Raw genomic sequence first — 17,153 nt, forward strand, 5'->3', positions numbered from 1 at the left:
CAACCACTTAAATATTTCTTTCCTTTCATCCGGCTTGAGGCAGTAATCAGCTCGCGGCCTACTTTCATGCCCTTTATCGCTTACTTTCAACTCGAGCATCGGCCTCTTACAAATTTCAGCCATGTCTTTTCTTGCCTTCATATTATCTTTCGTTTTATCAGTCACATCGAAACATGTGCTTATGATGCTTTCAGCAACGTTACGCTCTTGGTGCATGTCACACCCGGGCTTTAAAGGACAAAGCCGGGTGCATCTCATACATGCGCCAAGAAGACAACATATATAATAACAGAGTGTATAGAGATAAATGTCATAAAACATCAGAGTATTTATTACATAGCGGAAGTCTTATTACAAAATAAAGATAAATATAAAACGAACTAAGGATCGTCGGCGCCAATGTCAACTGAGAAACGCCACCTAGATCAGATCATACTCCTCGCCTTGTGGCTCCTCCTGAACCACCTGTTCTTCTCCTGTGGGGGGGGGGGTGTGAGACAGCAAGAGTGAGCTCACATACGTTCATCGCTCAACAAGTTGTGGGGAATAATGTGGCATGAACTCACAAAGGTGGGAGTTCATGAAGTGTAAGGCTGATCAATGAAGTAAAGGCTGAGGCTGAGCATTGCTTTTATAAGTTGGTCAAAATTTTGTTAGCAATTACTAAGTGTAAGTAAATACCAAACCTTAATAATAATAAAGAACAGTAATAGTAAATAATCCCAAATGCGATGCAAATATCAAATTAAATTTAAGTTCCATAATTAATCATGTGAGGGTCCGAGCCGCTCATGACCGTGAGCACGGCTAGTATACCAGTTTTACACTCTGCAGAGGTTGCGCATCTTTACCCACAAGTCATGTTACCCATCTGCCAAGAGATGGCCAATCCCATACACCTCTACCGAGGAGGCGAGGCAGGGTAACACTACGAGGCCTTTACAAAGTTCCACTAGCTTCAGAAATCCCGCTACAGTTTATAGGAAGCTCCAATGCAGGGTTCTTGCCTGACCGCCATCGCAGCAAAATCAACCAAGGACCTCCCTACACTGATCACTCCCCTACTGCCCTTGCCCCTTTCGGGTAAGGAAGACCTCCACTAGCTTTCCTAGTTAATCAGCCAAGGGCGTCCCATTATACCCTTGTGGTAGCACTGTTTTCCCGGGTGGTCGCTCCATGTTCCCATTAATTTAATGATCTTAACATGAACATTAATAATAACAAGATAATAACAGAGTAATCATGAATAGTGTATCTCCATACCCAATCCACATAAAGCAATAGCAAGTACTACCCAAAAAATATTTCAGGGGTGAACAAGGTATAGAGGTAATCAAAACTGGGGTAACATAAAGGCTCCCATCAAAATTAACCTATGCAGATCATTAAAATTAATAAGAACATGGCTGGGAAAAGTAAGTGATCAGGGGCACAACTTGCCTTCAATGAGCTCCTGCTCAGCTATCTCTACTTGTTGAACCTCAGTTTCCACTGTGGCTTGCTCGTCTACTCGCATCAACACAATATATACATAGTATAGCACAAATTAACATCACATCAAACATGCAAATAAACTAGACAGTAAAAATCTACACATTAAAATGAAATCATAGGAACTGGAATCGTTAAATTTGGAGTTATAGAATTCAAGTTATGGATTTCCTAAAATTTAATGTGCTTGAAATAGGATTAAATGATAAATTAATTTTCTTACTATGTTCATGTCAAAACAGAGATACTAAATGATAGAGAATATTATTACAAAATTTTAGAAATTGGAATAGTTCAATTTGGAGTAAAAATGAATTTTCTATGCATTTTACCAGTTTCTAGAATTGTTTTTGTATTAAAAACTAATTTCTATAATTATTTCTCGGTTTTTAACCATCTCTGGACTCGGCCTCAATTTCGCAAAAGGTCACGGTTTATTGTGTAATATTTCCTAAGACTCGGTAAACACCCTGAGGGGACGGCGGGTTTATTCCCTACAAGTCCAAGGTCTCTTTAGCAAAATGCCACGGCCGAAGGGGTATCTCTATTGTGGGTCGGACGATCCAGATCCTGCGGTCTGGATTAGATCCTAGGGCATTGAAGCGGTATGCCATAGCAGCCGTCCGATCCAAGCACAACGCTCCCGATTTAAAAACCTAAGATCTAATCTCTGGCGTTCAACCGTCGATCGACGGGCATGATCGCCCCGTTGCCCAACCGGTATGCATGGCCTAATCTCCACCGTTGGTGCCCGATCAGACGGTATCCCACCTTTCTTCTTCCCCAGCGCCACCGAGCAGCTGCGTCCGATTCGCGGCGGCGTACACAAGGCGGCAAGCTCCCATCTCGGAGTAACGGCGCCCGGTTCTAAATGACAGCGAGTCTAACGCGTAGATCCAACCAAGGCAAATCGATCTAAGGATAACTCACCGAGATGTATGCAGCCCAGTGCCCTGACCACGGTGAGGCGTCGCTCACGGCGAAATCTCTATGACGACGATGAAATTAGCCCGCCCAGGATGCCTTCCTACGTCCGAGAGTATCTTCGCTTCCCACCAGAGGCCCCCATCGAAGCGCCGTGGCCCTAGGACCAGCTCCAACAGCGCGCATGACCGGAACAGCTGTGCAGTCACTCCCTCCCATGGTTTCTTTCCGCTCGGAGTTCATGGCGTGGCGTGGTACTTTACTTCCGGGACTACGGGTGCAAGAGGGGCACTGGTTCGCATTTATACACCGCAACAAGCGCAGATTAGTTGGGTTGGGATGAGACATCCGCACCGACGACCTCCCAGGCGGATTTTGCGGCATCCGTTCAATCCACCGGAGGTTGGGGATAATCCTCCAATTCCCGTATGACAGGCGGTGAAGCTAACCTGCAGCGTGCGCAAGGGGCGTTCGGGTCCACCAAATCCCGCCCGCCGTGGTCGGATTCAACGACCCGCCCGGATCCCGGCAGGAATGGCGCTGGTCCGTTGGGAGAGACGGGTCTTACACCCGGGGCCCACACGGCGGTGTCTTCGTACCAGCGCTGGCATGGAACTGAGGCTATCGTGCGGGGTGGGCGCGGTGCAGCGGCTGCTAGGGCGGGCCCGCGCGACAGTGAAGGCTTGCGCGCGCGCGTGAGAGAGGCTGGGCTGTGGGCCCCACGCGTCAGCGTGTTTTCTGCGCACTGGGCCGAGCGCGCACGGGAGACAAGCCCAGGTTGGGCCGAAATGGTGTTTGCAGGCCCAAACCGGATTCCCTCTTTTTTTCTTTTCTGATTTTCTGTTTGTATTCCATTTTGAATTCACTTTGAACTCAAATTTGAATCCTTGTTTGAGTTTCAAATTCCAAGGGCCAAATATTCTTTAATGTGAATATAACTTTAGTGTTTTAAAATATTATGATTCATTCTCTTCCCTTTTATTCATGGGAGGAATAAAAGGGTTTCATGAACTTTTCCTTTGCCATTTTTTTGACTTTCTAATTTCTATTTTAACTTCAAATAAATTTCAAGTTTGAATTCCAACTTTTACCTTTAGATGCACAAACAAAAATCCCAATATGATGCATATTTTATTGAAGTGTCTTATTTTATTCTTTAAATGTGATTATTTCCATGAGTTAATGTGTGGATGGCACAACACATAACGAGATCAACTCTTATATAATTTTGGGTATTACAAATCCTACCCCCCTTAAAAATAATCTCGTCCTCGAGATTTAAGAAGATCTAGGGAAAAGATGGGGAGAATCTATGCAAAGCTCTTCTCCACCCTCCCATGTTGCTTCATCTTCGCCATGGTGACTCCATTGCACTTTGCACATCTCTATCACCTTATTCCTTGTAACTCGAGTCAACGTATCAAGAATCTTGATAGTATACTCCATGTAAGTCAAATCTCCCTGAACACCTAGCTCTTCCATTGGTAACTGTTTCTCAGGGACATGGAGACGCTTCTTAAGTTGAGACACATGGAGTACATTATACACATCAGATAGATTATCAGGTAGCTCGAGTTGATAGGCCATCTCTCCAACTTGCCTAAAAACTCAAAAAGGGTCCAATAAAGCGAGGGGACAATTTGCCCTCAACTTTGAATCTCCTCATTCCACGAAGTGGTGACATCTTGAGGTACACATAATCACCTTCCTCAAACTCCAGTGGTCTTCTTCTATTGTTAGCGTAGCTCCTTTATCTGGTCTGAGCTACCCTTAAATTCTCCCGAATTATACGGACTTGTTCTTCTGCTTCTTGAATAAGTTCAGGTCCAAAGAACTATCTTCCTCTAGTCTGATCCAATATAGAGGAGTCCTGCATTCCCTGCCATCTAGAGTCTCGAATGGTGACATCTTTAGACTGGCCTAGTAACTATTATTATATGAGAACTCAGCATAAGGTAGACTCTTGTCCCAACTACTACCATGCTGAAGGGCACAAGCTCTCAACATGTCTTCCAATACTTGATTAGTCCTTTCAGCCTATTCATCAGTCCGAGGATGGTAGGCCGAACGAAAATTCAACTTCGTATCCATATTCTCATGAAAACTTTTCCAAAATCTGGAGGTAAACTATGATCCTCTATCCGAAACGATCTTCTTCGGTACACCGTGTAGAGACACAATCCGAGCCATATATCACTCTACCAATTGAGATACCTTATAATTAGTCTTGACCGGAATGAAATGAGCCACTTTAGTCAGGCTATCCACAATAACCCATATAATCATATCCTTTCGAGATGCGAGGCAACCTAGTAACGAAATCCATGCCAATCTCTTTCCACTTCCACTCAGGTATCTTCAGTGGATGCAATAGTCCAGCTGGCCTCTGGTGTTCAGCTTTAACTCTTTGACACACATCACACATAGTCACATGTGCAACCACATCTCTCTTCAATCCATACCACCAATACTTCTGCTTCAAATCCTGATACATCTTGGTACTACCAGGATGAATAAAATAATCCGAGTCATGGGCCTCCTTTAAAATAGTCTCTCGAAGGCTTTCAATATCAGGAACACACATCCTGTCCTTGAACCATACGGTGCCTTGCTCATCCTCCGTAAACTCTGGGCCTCTACCTTCTGTTATCAGATCCTTGATCTCCCGAATCTTAGCATCACCAATTTGTCCTTTGCGGATCTCTTGCTCCAAAGTAGGTTCCACATCAATAATAACTCCTTTAGTGTGAGCAACTATCCTTAGGTTAAGTCTCCTGAAATCCTCAACAATCTCATTGGGTAGCTGGGCAACAACAGTTGAATGAACATGCTCCTTTCGACTCAAGGCATCTGTAACCAAATTTGCCTTGCCCGGGTGATAGTGAATATCCAAATCATAATCCCTAATAAGCTCCAACCAACAACATTGCCTAAGGTTGAGATCCTTCTGAGTGAATATGTACTTCAAACTCTTATGATCCGTGTACACTTGACACTTGGTCCCCATGATATAATGTCTCCAAATCTTAAGCGCGTGCACAACGGCTACCAATTCCAAATCATGAGTGGGGTAGTTCAATTCATGTTTCCGTAACTGATGAGAAGCATAGGCAATCACATGTCCTTCTTGCATGAGCACACATCCAAGTCCTTGGCCACATGCATCACAATAAATGTCAAATCCCTTCTGTAGATCTGGCATAATCAATACTGGCGGTGACATCAATCTCTCCTTCAATTGATCAAAGCTCTCTTGGCATTTCTCATCCCACTTGAATTCTCTTCCTTTCTCCAAAAGCGATGTCATAGGCTTAGCAAACTTAGAAAATCCTTCAATAAATCTCTGATAGTATCCTACAAGCCGCCAGAAATTCCGAATCTCCGTAACTGTAGTGGGTATGCTCCACACCACTATCTCCCTCACTTTAGCAGGATCCACTGCTATTCCTCCATTAGAAATAATATGACCAAGAAATGGCACCTCGCCAATCCAAAACTCGCACTTGCTGAACTTGGCATATAGTTGGTTATCTCGTAGCTTCTGTAGCACCAATCTCAGATGTTCCTCATGATCACTATCACTCTAAGAATAGATAAGAATATCGTTGATGAATACCACGACGAATCTGTCCAAATATTCCATAAACACCTTATTCATCAAATCCATAAAATAAGTTGGTGCATTAGCTAATCCAAACGACATAACAGAGAACTCATATAATCCATATCGAGTCGAGAAAGCTGTCTTGGGAATATCCGATGGCCTAATCTTCATTTGATGGTAACCCGATCGGAGATCAATCTTCGAGAATATCCTAGCACCTCTCCTCTGATCAAATAAATCCTCAACGCAGGGTAACAGATACTTGTTCTTCATGATAACATCATTAAGGGACCTATAATCCACACACATCATTTGTGATTCATCCTTCTTCTGTACAAACAGTATCGGTGCTCTCCAAGGTGAAGACTCGGACGAATGTACCCAGCCTCTTGCAACTCCGTTAAGTGCTTCTTGAGTTCTTTTAACTCTTCTACAGACATCCTATATGGCCGTTTAGAAATAGGAGCAATTCCAGGTAAGAGATCTATGACAAACTCAACTTCTGTATCTGGTGGCATCCCTGGTAACTCCTCTGAAAAGACGTCCGGAAAATCCTTAACCACACGGATGTTGTTACCAACAAACTCCTCATCTACTAAGAATGTCGCTAGTCTTATGGTGGTAGTTACTGCAATTTCAACTTCAAATCTTTCTTCTTTGGGACTGGTGAGTTCTACGGTTCACTTAGCACAGTGTATATACTGCCTTTGCCTTTCTTAACCATGACATACCAAGGATCATGTCTATAGTGCTCTCTTCTAACACTATAGGGGTAGTTCATCTGGGTTAGAAACACGGGGTACGAAAGAATGGATTATAGACAAGGCATGTAATTACGAGGCATGTTACTTTGGGGGATTTATTAGCTAAGCAGATTAATGTTTTACCTACCATAGCTAATTCATTATCTTATGGTGGTACATACTAAGATGCCCGTCTATACTATTTCAATCAATCAAAGAAGCAAATCAGGCATTGATCATCAGAACAATCAACCAACATTTTTAATAGAGAAAATAATTTTAATTTTTGTCGTAAGTCTCCTATCTCTTAAAAAGATCACAAATGTAGGATTCCCAGGTGTGAAATCCATCTTGTCTCAGAGTAGAAAAGATAAGATTAATCAGAGTAGAGTAGCAGAAGGTGAGACAAGATCAAGATGAGATAAGTATAGAATGAGTTAGAGTAAGGTAAGTAGGTAAGGGTTTTGTCCATTTCTATCTAGGTTTCGTCCTACAGTCAACATTTCCTCTGATACCACTTCTGTCACACCCGGGCTTTAAAGGACAAAGCCGGGTGCATCTCATACATGCGCCAAGAAGACAACATATATAATAACAGAGTGTATAGAGATAAATGTCATAAAACATCAGAGTATTTATTACATAGCGGAAGTCTTATTACAAAATAAAGATAAATATAAAACGAACTAAGGATCGTCGGCGCCAATGTCAACTGAGAAACGCCACCTAGATCAGATCATACTCCTCGCCTTGTGGCTCCTCCTGAACCACCTGTTCTTCTCCTGTGGGGGGGGGTGTGAGACAGCAAGAGTGAGCTCACATACGTTCATCGCTCAACAAGTTGTGGGGAATAATGTGGCATGAACTCACAAAGGTGGGAGTTCATGAAGTGTAAGGCTGATCAATGAAGTAAAGGCTGAGGCTGAGCATTGCTTTTATAAGTTGGTCAAAATTTTGTTAGCAATTACTAAGTGTAAGTAAATACCAAACCTTAATAATAATAAAGAACAGTAATAGTAAATAATCCCAAATGCGATGCAAATGTCAAATTAAATTTAAGTTCCATAATTAATCATGTGAGGGTCCGAGCCGCTCATGACCGTGAGCACGGCTAGTATACCAGTTTTACACTCTGCAGAGGTTGCGCATCTTTACCCACAAGTCATGTTACCCATCTGCCAAGAGATGGCCAATCCCATACACCTCTACCGAGGAGGCGAGGCAGGGTAACACTACGAGGCCTTTACAAAGTTCCACTAGCTTCAGAAATCCCGCTACAGTTTATAGGAAGCTCCAATGCAGGGTTCTTGCCTGACCGCCATCGCAGCAAAATCAACCAAGGACCTCCCTACACTGATCACTCCCCTACTGCCCTTGCCCCTTTCGGGTAAGGAAGACCTCCACTAGCTTTCCTAGTTAATCAGCCAAGGGCGTCCCATTATACCCTTGTGGTAGCACTGTTTTCCCGGGTGGTCGCTCCATGTTCCCATTAATTTAATGATCTTAACATGAACATTAATAATAACAAGATAATAACAGAGTAATCATGAATAGTGTATCTCCATACCCAATCCACATAAAGCAATAGCAAGTACTACCCAAAAAATATTTCAGGGGTGAACAAGGTATAGAGGTAATCAAAACTGGGGTAACATAAAGGCTCCCATCAAAATTAACCTATGCAGATCATTAAAATTAATAAGAACATGGCTGGGAAAAGTAAGTGATCAGGGGCACAACTTGCCTTCAATGAGCTCCTGCTCAGCTATCTCTACTTGTTGAACCTCAGTTTCCACTGTGGCTTGCTCGTCTACTCGCATCAACACAATATATACATAGTATAGCACAAATTAACATCACATCAAACATGCAAATAAACTAGACAGTAAAAATCTACACATTAAAATGAAATCATAGGAACTGGAATCGTTAAATTTGAAGTTATAGAATTCAAGTTATGGATTTCCTAAAATTTAATGTGCTTGAAATAGGATTAAATGATAAATTAATTTTCTTACTATGTTCATGTCAAAACAGAGATACTAAATGATAGAGAATATTATTACAAAATTTTAGAAATTGGAATAGTTCAATTTGGAGTAAAAATGAATTTTCTATGCATTTTACCAGTTTCTAGAATTGTTTTTGTATTAAAAACTAATTTCTATAATTATTTCTCGGTTTTTAACCATCTCTGGACTCGGCCTCAATTTCGCAAAAGGTCACGGTTTATTGTGTAATATTTCCTAAGACTCGGTAAACACCCTGAGGGGACGGCGGGTTTATTCCCTACAAGTCCAAGGTCTCTTTAGCAAAATGCCACGGCCGAAGGGGTATCTCTATTGTGGGTCGGACGATCCAGATCCTGCGGTCTGGATTAGATCCTAGGGCATTGAAGCGGTATGCCATAGCAGCCGTCCGATCCAAGCACAACGCTCCCGATTTAAAAACCTAAGATCTAATCTCTGGCGTTCAACCGTCGATCGACGGGCATGATCGCCCCGTTGCCCAACCGGTATGCATGGCCTAATCTCCACCGTTGGTGCCCGATCAGACGGTATCCCACCTTTCTTCTTCCCCAGCGCCACCGAGCAGCTGCGTCCGATTCGCGGCGGCGTACACAAGGCGGCAAGCTCCCATCTCGGAGTAACGGCGCCCGGTTCTAAATGACAGCGAGTCTAACGCGTAGATCCAACCAAGGCAAATCGATCTAAGGATAACTCACCGAGATGTATGCAGCCCAGTGCCCTGACCACGGTGAGGCGTCGCTCACGGCGAAATCTCTATGACGACGATGAAATTAGCCCGCCCAGGATGCCTTCCTACGTCCGAGAGTATCTTCGCTTCCCACCAGAGGCCCCCATCGAAGCGCCGTGGCCCTAGGACCAGCTCCAACAGCGCGCATGACCGGAACAGCTGTGCAGTCACTCCCTCCCATGGTTTCTTTCCGCTCGGAGTTCATGGCGTGGCGTGGTACTTTACTTCCGGGACTACGGGTGCAAGAGGGGCACTGGTTCGCATTTATACACCGCAACAAGCGCAGATTAGTTGGGTTGGGATGAGACATCCGCACCGACGACCTCCCAGGCGGATTTTGCGGCATCCGTTCAATCCACCGGAGGTTGGGGATAATCCTCCAATTCCCGTATGACAGGCGGTGAAGCTAACCTGCAGCGTGCGCAAGGGGCGTTCGGGTCCACCAAATCCCGCCCGCCGTGGTCGGATTCAACGACCCGCCCGGATCCCGGCAGGAATGGCGCTGGTCCGTTGGGAGAGACGGGTCTTACACCCGGGGCCCACACGGCGGTGTCTTCGTACCAGCGCTGGCATGGAACTGAGGCTATCGTGCGGGGTGGGCGCGGTGCAGCGGCTGCTAGGGCGGGCCCGCGCGACAGTGAAGGCTTGCGCGCGCGCGTGAGAGAGGCTGGGCTGTGGGCCCCACGCGTCAGCGTGTTTTCTGCGCACTGGGCCGAGCGCGCACGGGAGACAAGCCCAGGTTGGGCCGAAATGGTGTTTGCAGGCCCAAACCGGATTCCCTCTTTTTTTCTTTTCTGATTTTCTGTTTGTATTCCATTTTGAATTCACTTTGAACTCAAATTTGAATCCTTGTTTGAGTTTCAAATTCCAAGGGCCAAATATTCTTTAATGTGAATATAACTTTAGTGTTTTAAAATATTATGATTCATTCTCTTCCCTTTTATTCATGGGAGGAATAAAAGGGTTTCATGAACTTTTCCTTTGCCATTTTTTTGACTTTCTAATTTCTATTTTAACTTCAAATAAATTTCAAGTTTGAATTCCAACTTTTACCTTTAGATGCACAAACAAAAATCCCAATATGATGCATATTTTATTGAAGTGTCTTATTTTATTCTTTAAATGTGATTATTTCCATGAGTTAATGTGTGGATGGCACAACACATAACGAGATCAACTCTTATATAATTTTGGGTATTACAGTGCATCAAGTCTATGTTGTGTGGCATGATCAAGGCTTTTGCATACGGAAGCTCCCATATTGATGAAATATGGGTCCAGTTATGATCCTCCCCGTAGCCTTGGAACCTATCATTTTCTCCTTGCTTCAGACAAGCATGCCATGCCATTATCTGCGGTGCAGTTTGCCTCTTTGGTGGCCCATTTCTGATTTTGGCTCCACCTCTGAATGCAGTAAGCGAATTCCTAAAATCATGCTTGAATGGAGTCCAACGTCGATGAGCATCAAAGAATGACACTTTCCCACCATGCTTCAATCTGAATGCATCCGTATCATTCATACATATGGGACAGCACAACCGACCATGGACACACCATCCAGACCAATCTCCATACGCCAGCAGATCATGCACTGACCACAAATAAGCAGCGCGCATGGTAAACTCCTTTTCAGTATGGCTGTCATAAGCCTTCACACCTCTCCACAATTGTTTCAGCTCTTCGATTAAAGGGCGAACAAACATATTCAGCTTTGGCCCTGGATGCTCGGGGCCTGGGATGACTAGTGCAAGGAACATGAACTCTTCTTTATTGACCAACTCAGGAGGAAGATTATATGGCACAATGAAGACAGGCCAACACGAGTAAGGGCTTGCACTGGTATTGAAAGGTGTGAATCCGTCCGTCGATAGACCAAGCCGTACACTCCTAGGGTCGTTTGCAAATTCGGGATCAAACTCGTCAAATGCCTTCCACGCATCACCGTCCGACGGATGGACCATTATGTCTGGATCAGTGACGAGACGTACACCATTCTTTGGCCACGTCATATGCAGAGCTATTTCCTTGTTGAGGAACAGCCTTGAAAGCCGAGGAATGATGGGCAACCGACGAAGTTGCTTAGCTGCGACCTTCGTAACTACCAATTCACCCTCATCATTTGTCACCTCGACATATCTAGAAGCTTCACAATGCTTACAACGGTCCAGCTTGTCATCCTCCTCAAAGAATAGCATGCAACTGTTGGGACACACGTCGATCTTCTCATATGTCATCCCAAGACCAGCCAACATCTTCTTTGCGAAGTACATATTCTTTGGCAACTTATGATTCTCCGGGAGAACCTCGCCCATAAGTTGGACGATGTCGTTGTAAGCACTGTTTGAAATGTTGTGCTTCGACTTTATCGCCATTAGTCTTGTGAGAGTCCCAAGAACTGACATCTGAGTGTGCTCGTGCAGTCTCTCTTCTCCCGCGGCGAGTAGCCGGAAGAATTCTTGAGCATCACGTGGAAGCTGCCCCGACTCCTCAGCGTTCATTTGAACCTCCCTACCAAGATCATGCAACATATCGTCCATCCTATCATGATCGTCATCAAGCTCCACCTCCGCGTCAACGTGTCTAATAGACTCTCCATGCCGGTACCATACAAGGTAGTTCGGCATAAACCCACTTTTGCAAAGGTGTTTCTCCATTTCTTCCTTCTTCTGAGGCCACTTGTTCTCGCAGCGATTGCAAGGACACTTCACTAGACGACCAGTTGCATCTTTGAAAGCGTGCTCAAGAAAAGCCTTTGTTACACCCATCCATTCATTCGAATGTGCCCCATCCTTTCTCCACCCGTCATACATCACCCTCCGATCACCGTCCATTTTAAAGGCTAAACAAAAGTCAAAGAACATCAACGATCGTCCGTGGCTTAATTAGGTGAACTCCCTATTAGGTAAAGGCCCTAAACCCACCCAAGAGTGTAGGCTGATGCTTGTGATTTATGACGTGTAGCCTACGATTGTCGCTAAATTTCGGCAGCATAACCCCGCTGCTCTCCAAGCACACGCCTGAACATGGTGTGTTGGAGAACAACTGGGTTACACAACCGAAATTCCGCGTCAATCGTAAGGCACATGTCACAAATCACAAGCATCGGCTTACACTCTCAGGCTGTCCAAAATACGTGGACAATTCCGGAACGGCGAACCTCACAAGCCAATGTGACGTTCGCCGTTCCCGAACGGGTGACGCATACGGTTCGCTACGGTTAACGATTAAAACTGAGAATAATGTATACCTGAGAAATTACGAAAACAATGTATACCTGAGAATAATGTACGAGTCTAGCTAACGGTGGAGAAGGTCAAGTCGGAAGAACACCTATGTACAAAAAATATTATTGTCAGTAAAAAATTCGGCAGCACCTCCCCTATAAACTGATGTTTCTAAAACCTGCAAATAAACGACAACACGATGGTTGCCAACACAGAAAACTACACGATAGCTACATAATAAACAATATGCTGACCAGTATATGCTAAATAATATGCTACAAGTATATGCTAACTATATACTCACTAACTTTCCTACAAGTATATGCTAACTATATACTCACTGACTATATACTCACTTTACCATGTGCTAAGTAACTAAAAAAATTTAAAATTTTACCTGTCGGACTAGGAGGCGAGGCGGAGCTCGGTGCGGTGGAGAGAGCCGGTGCCCGAGGCTCTCGGGCCGAGGGCGGTGGTGGGGGCGAGGCTGCCGCGCAGTGGGTGCCCCTTCGAGAGGCGAGGGCGCGAGGCGAGGGCGGCGCGGCGGGCACGAGGCGAGGGCGGCGCGGCGGGTGCGAGGCGAGGGCGCGAGGCGAGGGCAGCACGGCGGGCGAGCGGCGAGGGCACGAGGCGAGGGCGGCGCGGCGGGCGCGAGCCGGCGACGCAGTGGCTCGGCGGGCGCGAGGCGGACGCGTAGCGGCGGCGCGGCGGGCGCGCGGCGGCGACGGCGGGCGCGCAGCGGCGACGGCGAGCGCGCAGCGGGTGAGGGCGCGTGAGGATGGGCGGCGTTGCGGCTCGGCGAGGGCGCGAGGCGAGGACGCGGGGCGGGCTACGACGGCGGCGCGGCGACGGAGGTCGGGCGGCCGGCGGCGCGAAGAGTGACTGCCGAGCGAGAGAGAGAAACTGCGCGCTCAGGTCCATTAACGGACCACTATTTTCGTCGGCCTCACTGAGGCCGACGAAAATAGTGGTCAGTTAATGCCGTATTTTCGTCGGCCGGGAGAAGACCGACGAAAATACATGACCTATGTTCGTCGGCCTGACGTGGACCGACGAAAATAAACCCCATTTTCGTCGGTCTCAGGGCCCACGAAAATGTCGTTCCTATTTTCGTGGGCAGGCCGACGAAAATAGGTACGGGCCCACGAAAATAAGGTGTATTTTCGTCGGTTCCGTAGGCCGACGAAAATAACTATTTATTTTCGTGGGCCGACCGACGAAAATATCTAGGCCCACGAAAATTTAGGCGTTTCCTGTAGTGCTAAGAGTTGGTAACTTTCCGAGTGGAGCCGAAGAGAAGTTGGGAATAAAATTTCTAGAGTAATAAAATTGAACCTTATTGAATTCGGTACCTTTACTTTTGGTTGATGATGCTTCGGTGTTGAGACTTACCTTGCTCATCACCCTTGACACCAAAAGTTCCACCAAGTCATCATTGTATTCAATTTTCCCTTTTCCTCTGTCTTCTTCGGCCTTTCTTCTTATTTCTTCTTCTTCCGCCTTTTTATTTGCATCTTCCTCTTTCATTTTGAGGAACATTTTCTCCGCAATCTTCATGGCAAGGTCGAGGACCTTGGGGTCCACTTCCTCACCGGTGGAGGTGGTAGGGATTTCCTCGAGAAGAGGATCCACATGGTCCCTTTGCGTAGACATGATCGCAACCTCACGCGGTTAAGCGTAAAATGAGGCACGAAGCTCGATACTAATTGAAAGTAGCCAAGAGGGGGTGAATAGGCTACACCTGAAATTTTTCACTAAAAACCTCGAGATAGTGTTAAATTCAAGTTGCACTGGTGCAAACTGGTTCAGCTGATTTTGTTTACAGCTGAACAAGTTTGAACCTGCTCAACTTAGATTAGATGAATAGTTAAACAAGTGTGACAAAGTAATGAGAGATTCTTGCTTAAGACTTGCCCTAGAGAAAATCCAATCAAATGGGTGACAAACCGATGTGAATTGGTTTCACACGATTTGCACACAATATAATCAAATATGAACTAACCAACAATTTAAAGCACTTTCCAAGAGCACACCAAGAACACACGATTTAACCCGAGGTTCAGCAACCACTACAAAGGTGTCCTACTCCTCGTTGAGGAGCCCACAAAGGGCCGAGTCTTTTCCAACCCTAATCCTCTACAAGCTGACCACCAAGGTCAAGGCAATCTCTTCTCAACTTAGCTCAACGAGCAGGTGATACAAACTTCTTGGGGCCGTCCACAAATTTGGAGACTCCCAAGCAACCTCTATCCGTCAAGGAACTCAAGGTTCCAAGAGTAACAAATCCGCACAAGATTCAAGTTTGCGATGAGCTCGAGAGATGAAGAGAAAGGGAGAATCAAGATGAAATCAACAACGAGTTAGACTGACTTCACCTCACACCAAGGGTCCTTCAATCAATTGAAGGAGATGCGATTTTGGGTGTGAGAGGTGGATTGAATGCTCTTGTTTGAGAGTTGGTCAGCCAAGAATTTGTGGAGAGGGCAGAAGTGAATGAAGAGAGAGAGTGTGAGGGGTATATAAAGGAGCCCCCAAAAGCTGGTGGCCGTTGGGGATTCTTAACAGAAAACCGGTTGAACCGGTTCTGAAACTGGTTGAACCGGTTTCCACCAGGGTGGTTCTCGGTTCACTGGCTGACTCAGCCGAAGAGTGGACCGGTTCCAAATCTAGTTGAACCGGCCCAAAAATCGGTTGAACCGGTTTTCCAACAGTCTGCACACGACTTTTTCTAACAGGACTAACTAGTAGACTGGTAGGTCAGAAAGTGGCAGAGTGAACAGTGCAAAAACCGGTTGAGTCGATTTTTAGTCCAATTGAGCTGGTTTTTGAAACTGGTGAACATATTTTTAGAAAACCGAAGAGAACCATGGGGAAATATTAGTGGGAAGTGAAAGTGGTTTTTCCAAGAGCATTCATGATCTACTGAAATGTTTTCTTAGAGGATTTGAAAAAGGTTTGGACTGAGCTCATCGCAATTACTTACTCAACTATTGTGGATCCCTCTTAATTGAACGGCGATTCCTATGACTCAAGAATTGTAAAAAGTAAATTGTTGTTGTTCCCAAGCACTTGAAGCACGCTATATGATGTAGAATTTTAATCCGCTGTGCTTTTCCATTTGTGTACTTATAGAATCTGTGTTTCTCCTATCTGTAGAATAACTGTATACATACTAGGAGCAAACTTGTTAGATGCTCAGTTTGTTTTGTCATTTAATCACCAAAACCCTTAGTCAGGGTTGATTGCACTTACAATTCCGCAACAAACAAGATGAGCATGGTGTGGTGGCTAGGAACAAAGCTCGACTTGTTGGAAAAGGGTACTCACAAGTTGAAGGTTTGGGTTTTGATGAAACCTATGCACCCGTAGCTAGGTTTGAGTCAATTTGAATATTACTTGCCTATGCAACTTACCATGGCTTTAAGTTGTATCAAATGGATGTGAAAAGTGCTTTCCTCGATGGTCCTATCAAGGAAAAGGTGTATGTTGAGCACCTCCTGGCTTTGAAGATTGTGAGTATCCTTCACATGTCTATAATCTCTCAAAGGCGCTTTATGGGCTCAAAACAGCCTCAAGAGCATGGTATGAATGCCTGAGAGACTTTCTTATTACTAATGGTTTTAAAGTCGGAAAAGCTATCCCTACTCTCTTCACTAAAAAAATTGACAAATTTATGTTGATGATATTATTTTTGGGTCTACTAACAAGTCATCTTGTGAAGAGTTTAGTAGAATTATGATACATAAATTTGAGATGTCCATGATGGGGGAGTTGAAGTATTTCCTTAGATTCCAAATCAAGCAACTCCAAGAAGGCACCTTCATCAGCCAAACAAAGTACACTCAAGACATTCTCAAGAAGTTTGGAATGAAGAATGCCAAGCCCATCAAGACTCCTATGGGAATAAATGGGCATCTCAACCTCGACACTGGAGGTAAATCTATAGATCAAAAGGTATACCGGTCAATGATAGATTCTTTACTCTACTTATGTGCTTCACGACCGGATATTATGCTTTCAGTATACATGTGTGCATGATTCCAAGCCGACCCTAAGAAAATCCACCTAATGGTCGTGAAAAGAATCATGAGATATTTAGTTTACACTCCTAAGTTTGGGCTATGGTACCCCAATGGATCTACCTTTGATCTAATCGGGTATTCTAATGCTGATTATGTCGGATGTAAGGTTGATAGAAAGTGTACATCAGGGACTTATCAGTTTCTGGGGAGATCCCTGGTGTCTTGGGCTACAAAGAAACAAAATTCAGTAGCTCTGTCCACTGTCGAAGTTGAGTATATTGTTGCAGGACATTGTTGTGCATAATTACTCTGGATGAGGCAAACTCTTAAGGACTATGGCTACAAATTGAGCAAAGTCCCTCTCCTATGTGATAATGAGAGTGCAATC

The sequence above is a fragment of the Zea mays genome, chromosome 4 (genome assembly GCF_902167145.1).
Source record: "Zea mays cultivar B73 chromosome 4, Zm-B73-REFERENCE-NAM-5.0, whole genome shotgun sequence".
In the NCBI taxonomy this organism is placed as follows: domain Eukaryota; kingdom Viridiplantae; phylum Streptophyta; class Magnoliopsida; order Poales; family Poaceae; genus Zea; species Zea mays.